Consider the following 6,345-nt stretch of genomic DNA (forward strand, 5'->3'; position numbering starts at 1 on the left):
TGTTGATGATCCTTCGTATCAACTAGTCAAATTTTTATTTTCGTGCGCATCTCAACAAATTCGAAAAAGCATTAAATGCAGTGTTTCCCTTGCTACACCTAAATAGTTCCCAAAATCCAGTAGCAACGTTGCGGATCTAACGAGCACAACGAATATTTTTGTGTTAGCTGATGCGGCAGGTATAAAAATATGGAGGTTAGTCAACCAGCCTGATGGCATTCTGACAAAAATAATCTCCTAGCCATTGACGACTCCATTTATCATTTATTTATTTCAGAAATAATCCCCTCATGTCCTTTGAATGTTTCGGCAGTGACCAGCTGTTCAGTGGACTCGCTCGCCGCCATACGTCATTTATTCTTGAGGACTTCGGTCGTGGATCCTAACAATCTTCCTGTGATTTTGATCCCGTCATTTTAAATACCACATTCATCACTCTACAGCACTAGCACTATTGGAAACCGGTGATTTAACGCAGAGGACATGACCCGTGATCCTGGAATGGAGATTTCCATTAAGCTTCCAATGGTTTGTGAGGTCAGAGTCCGCTCTCTACCAAGCTGAATTAGCAATACCGTGGCACTCCTAATTATGTAATGTTAATTTCGATACACCAGTGAACCAGTCCCACACCATGATTTACATCTAGCTGGCAATATTTCAGGAAGCCATTGCTCTAGGTTTTGTCTGATCGTTGAACTTGGTTCACTACTTCGAGATTCGATGGCCGCAAACTACGACCAAGATCTTTGAGCCTCGCAGCTTACACTGCACCATTCACATTCACATCCACCGCAATCTCCACAAATACCATAGCCTGTTTCACCAGGTTTAAGACCACAAACTCGTGCTTTGGACCGGTTACTTCAGGAGCCAGTGCAAAATAGATCACCAATCAACTAGATCGCTAAAGCCGCTCGGATCCACCGAAGAACAAACTGTTCGCAACTTCTTCCAAAGCTAACCTTTCGATGCCTAAAGTCAAATGGGAAGGTGAAACCGGCGTTACTCTCTCTGACGGCCCGCATTGTGGAACTAAATTAGACCGTTCATGAGACATCGATTATTTTTGCTCCGCATACCCACATAACCGGCGTTACTCTCTCTGACGGCCCGCATTGTGGAACTAAATTAGACCGTTCATGAGACATCGATTATTTTTGCTCCGCAATACCCACATGTGGAGCGTGACCTCCCAGCCCCGCTATGCTGCTGTCACCGTAGTCAACATTTCAACCAAAAACATCCTTAAGTTTAACTAACGCAAGCACCCTGGTTTCTGCCACGCATGCTTAATGTGTCATCGATCTTCGTACCGTCCTCTGTAATTCCCTTCTGCTGGGTATTGCGAGTGAGGCCGCCCATAGCTCTCGTTCCTTTCAGGAACATTGCAAATCCGAGTCGAGATGCGATACCACGTAATAAGAGTCTTTCGGCACTTATACCTACCATACCTACCGAATATACTGCAGCTGAGACACCGCCGCAGAAATAGGCCAGACCCATTCTCCTTGAGCGACAGGAACTAGGAACCCAGAAGTGATCCAATAGTGATATCTGCAGCTTGCAGAAAAAACTATGCAATACTATATTCAGTAACAGCATCCTCGTCACATCTGATCTAGTCGGAGCGTAACCATGGAAGGCCTCCAACTGACTCGGTCTTGACAGGGGAAGACATTCGTCGACTCTTGGACAAGATCAACTTGTTTTGCTAGTTGGGGCCTGACAAGGTCCATCCAAAGATCCTGGAAGAAACGTACGCACTGGCAAAAGAGCTCTACATGGTGTTTTTTCGCTCGCTTGACGAAGGCCAACATACGTCTGCTTAAAAGGAAGCGATCGAAATCCCGATCTAAAATATTGATGACCAACTATCGCTAGGTGGCTACAGGCCTATTCGCCTCAATGGCGTGCTGCGAGGTGATGTAACGCATTCTGTAGCGCGCCATCCTATATCAATTTGCTGCCAAAAACTTGATATCCCCAATTAAGCAAGGATGTCTCCCAAGCCACACGTGCGCTACAAACACACTGGTACCCTTGGACAGCTTAAGACGAGCTAAGGACGAGGAACTCACTTCGGATGTCATATTTTTCGACTTCATAAAAGCACTTGATAAAGTCCCGCGCGTTCCGGCGCTCCGCAAACCCGAATCTTACGGGATTCGATGGAAAATTCTACGCTGGATCCGGGCGCTCTTATCAGAAAGAGAATTCCGAGCGTAAGCAGCCTCAAACTACACTTCTCCGGCGCCGCTCGCCACTGGAGTCCCAAGGACTCCGTTTCGGGATTACCGCCGTTTCTGATATACGCTTTTGTTCGCTCTGATGTTCTTGCAAGTCCGTTTTTTTTCGGATGACTTGAAATCCTGGAGTTTTGATGCCAATGCCCTGGAAACGGGTCTAGACGCTGCAAAGTAGTGGTCGTTGGACTGGCACTTTCCACCGAATGAGGAAAAATACGTCCATATATCATTTAGAAGAGACTCAGTTAATGCCTTTTTTGGTTCAGGAATAAACTGGAAGACATCATGCGGATAGATGTTTGAAAGGATTTATTTATCTGGCGCTCGTCAAACGTCCTTACTGCTGCATGAGAAATCGGTCCCAAGCCATTCGCCGTTCTAAGGACGAGTCGGGGTTCTTTCTCAAGTACTGCTCGCAAAGACTTCCAAATATCCTATGGAAACTACGTCAGACCGTTTCTTGAATACATCAGCCAGGTTGTCGATTCAGGACGCACGAAACCCGTGACCCTCGATGAGCGTATCCAGCGAGCAGCCACGAAAATGTTTGCCGACCTTAAATCCGTGGGCTATGAAACGCGTCTCGTGTTGGTTAGGATCTTTCCCCCTGAGCGTCGTCGCCTTCGATGGGGTCTAATTCTTATTTACTTACCTACTTACTTACTTACTTACTTACTTACTTACTTGCTTACTTACTTACTTACTTACTTACTTAATAAGCCAACCGGCTCTTCACCGTTGACCCAGAAAACACACGCCGGTGATATGGTAAGAACTCACGGATTGATACACAGGATCGAGGCTTCTGCCCAAACTTCCCCGGTCAGTTTTGTTCTTGTCGGTCAGTGACTGTCGTTCACCTGAAGGGCACAAGTGAAAATGGTATAGCACCGCTCTTTATGTTCTTAGCGCGGGGCAGTATGCTTTTAGCGCGAGGATTCGCATAAATAAGATTTTCAAACTCAGAGCGCACAATTTTATTGGGCAGAACTTTTTTCGAATTTCGGGCATTTGCCGCATGGAATGACCTTGACACGAAGGTTGTCCACGCTTCATCTAGTACCCAGATCAAAGCACTATCAGGCACTCATGTGCGAGTCCTCGCGCTGGCAGCCTTACTGTCCCACTCTGAGTACTGAAAGAACGGTGCTACACCTCTTTTTCGCTTTTGACTTTCAGTTAACCAGTAGCTGCTGAACGACAAGGAAAAAAAATTACTTGGGAAACTTGGGCGAAAGCCTCGATAGTGTTTATCAGTCCGTGAATCCGTGAATCTGTGATTAGATCGAACTGAACCCAAACTCGCTCAAGGTCGGCGTGCACCCGAATGGTGAGTGAACTTCAGGGGCGGTGTCGTTGCATTTTCATTCAGTTCTACTGACTAACACGTCCGATTTCCCCTAATTTTGCATTGTAGCTTTTCCAGTTTTTTCGGTGAGCCGAGGTTATCAATATACCTACTGTTGTTGGTACGTGCTTCACTGAAGCATATTTATGCGTCATAACGCATGCCTGATTCCAACCGTGTTTCGAAAAAGCCAGCTATTTTTGCGCACGCTTCCTGGTGATTGTTCATTCAGAGGTTTTGTACTCTTGGCGCACGTTCTGAACCCTATGCACGCTGTACTGTTGTAGACGCATTTGCCAAATACCCACTAACAGCTCAAGTTCAAGTTCGGGCTGACCCTAACTAAAAAGGATGGTGCAGGAGCTAAACAAGGTACCGTTAGCGGGGGAGGCTCAAAGTTGGCGGTCCATGTAAGGATACTTAATCCCAAGTTCCTGCCACGTAAAACTGCAATCCCACACAGAGGTCCGGAAACCATCCTTTCACAGTTCCCACATTGATCCTTAGGAGCGGGTTGACTGTGCACAAGTCAAACATAACCAATTAAGTTGCGAACTTAGGTTTATCTTTGACGTCAGTCTACAACGGTAGGGGTCTTCTAGCTTTGACAAGCGTTGGATTAAGGTTGATCGAGTTTGTCAGGGCCAATTCTCGTTCCCTCGTTTATTCTGACCGGGTCACAGAACATATCCTCCCGATCGCCTTCTGTGCATTTTGTCAGGGGAGAGAACTGTGGCGCGCTGGTGTGGAACACCGAGATTGAGCGATATCAATGACGAAAGTCAGTAATGGCGAAAAACAAACATGAATAATACTAAAAAATCAGTTGACCAATTTGTCATTTCATCTAAACGCTCAAGTGAGGGCGCAGCTTTGGTCGAATGGTGTAGTAGTTGATAACCCTCTGGTTATAATCTGTAGGGTTCACAACAATCTGGAAGAACCTGTCGGTATGGGGAAATCCCCCTAATGGGTTGTATGGAATAGTTGGTCATACGTATCACCATCTCATAGAAGTGTAACATGAAAGTGGGGAATGCCTACAAGAGTGCATCGGAGAGACCGCAAGGTCCTGCGTATGGGCTTATTCCGTTCCCTCCAACAGTCAGCATTTGGTAGAATAACCTGCCGTCGAAGTTGCTGGTCACTCTGACGCCATAAAATTTCATTGAGCCGTGTTTTGAATAGAGTCGGAGTGTTAACGTCTACTAAAAACGCAATGTTTTGAGACACATGAACCTAGATTGTTGGGTAATCTTTTCAAGTTCCATGGATTTTTACTGAACTGTCAAGGCTTTTAGACGATTCTCCCTTGAGGCCAGATATTAACGCGGCGGTCTGGAATTGTGGTCCACAGGAGCTCACTAAAAATATTCTGGTAGCAAAAGTTATGTGCACGACGTATGGCTTAAATTTCAGCCACTTCGGTGTTTGTAGGCCACTTTGCGTCAACCGCACCTTATACTTCCCTAAAATTCTTGTGTGATGTGAATCTGAAACCCGCATGCAAGACTCAGACGTGGTCATGCATCCTAAAGCGCTAAGGACAAACTCATCTCTTTCACATCTCACGCACTCTGTCCGGTGCTCCTGAAGCAGTGTCACGGAGTATATGACGTTCAGCCCCAGAGCTGAACGGGCTTCGTTCGATTGGTTGCCAGTGAACAGTGATCTTTGCGTCGCTCATTCAGCTCAATTAAGCTCAGTGCTACTTGGCGTAAAACGGTGCTTGTTTGTAGTGGCTCCTACAGACTGAAGTTACACCGTCAAGATTTATGAGCTCGAGATGACCCAGTGGTTAGGGCGCGGACTCACTGACCGGGAGACCCGTAGTTCGAACCCGACCTTTGAATCTCGTCTACTCCTGTCTAGTCTTGGGCAACCTAAAATAGCTCGGCCCTGATGCCTCCTTCAGATGACACTCCAGATAGGCACTGAACTGGTGTTACAGCTTAACCATCGAAATTAATCCGGACTCATTCTTAAGCATGAATCATTGACATTGTCCTCTTTGCGGATGATACGATTGCCCAAATGGGTCGTCTAAGCTCCTTAGAATCACCTCTGGGCAGTCGCGTCGGAGTCGATTCTCGTCGCACAGACAATGGAGGGCGACTCGTCCATTTGTGTACTGAATTGTTTCTGGCCAGTGCGAACTTTCGGCATAAATGATCGAACTACGTAACTTGCCGGCCACCAACTGTGAATCAACCATGGACCCAGCTGGATCACGTGGCCATCACACACCTGTGTAGAGCTTCAATTCAAGATTGCCGTTCCTTCTGGGACACAACTTGATTCCGACCATGCTATGGTGCTAGCACGCCTTATACTTCGTCATCCTTCAGGCCCTCGCTTGTCAGCAAGGAACATGACAATCCACCATATTCGGAGAACTAATATGGCTCAACATTATCGATCTGGCACACCCCAACTGCTGTCTACAGTAAACCGACCGTCCTGTTGTAACGGTGGATACTGCTGATGAAGCATGCGAGTTGTATTTCGTTTTCCCATAAATCCGCTTCGCGTTTATTGAGATTTATTACGGAATTTGTGGAACTGTTTTGTAGCATTCGTTTACATTTGAGTGATAGTCAATGAGTATCCAGGACAGCTCAGGAAAACGCGTTCGAGAAGTAGATGGATATTCAGTTTTTACAAACAAGTTGCATATGAGAGTTTTGCTTCCCTCTCCAATAATTTGTAACTGTTCATTTGGTTTTTTCCAATAAATAAGTCCACAGC

Source organism: Opisthorchis viverrini (genome assembly GCF_000715545.1).
Source record: "Opisthorchis viverrini unplaced genomic scaffold opera_v5_144, whole genome shotgun sequence".
Lineage (NCBI taxonomy): Eukaryota > Metazoa > Platyhelminthes > Trematoda > Opisthorchiida > Opisthorchiidae > Opisthorchis > Opisthorchis viverrini.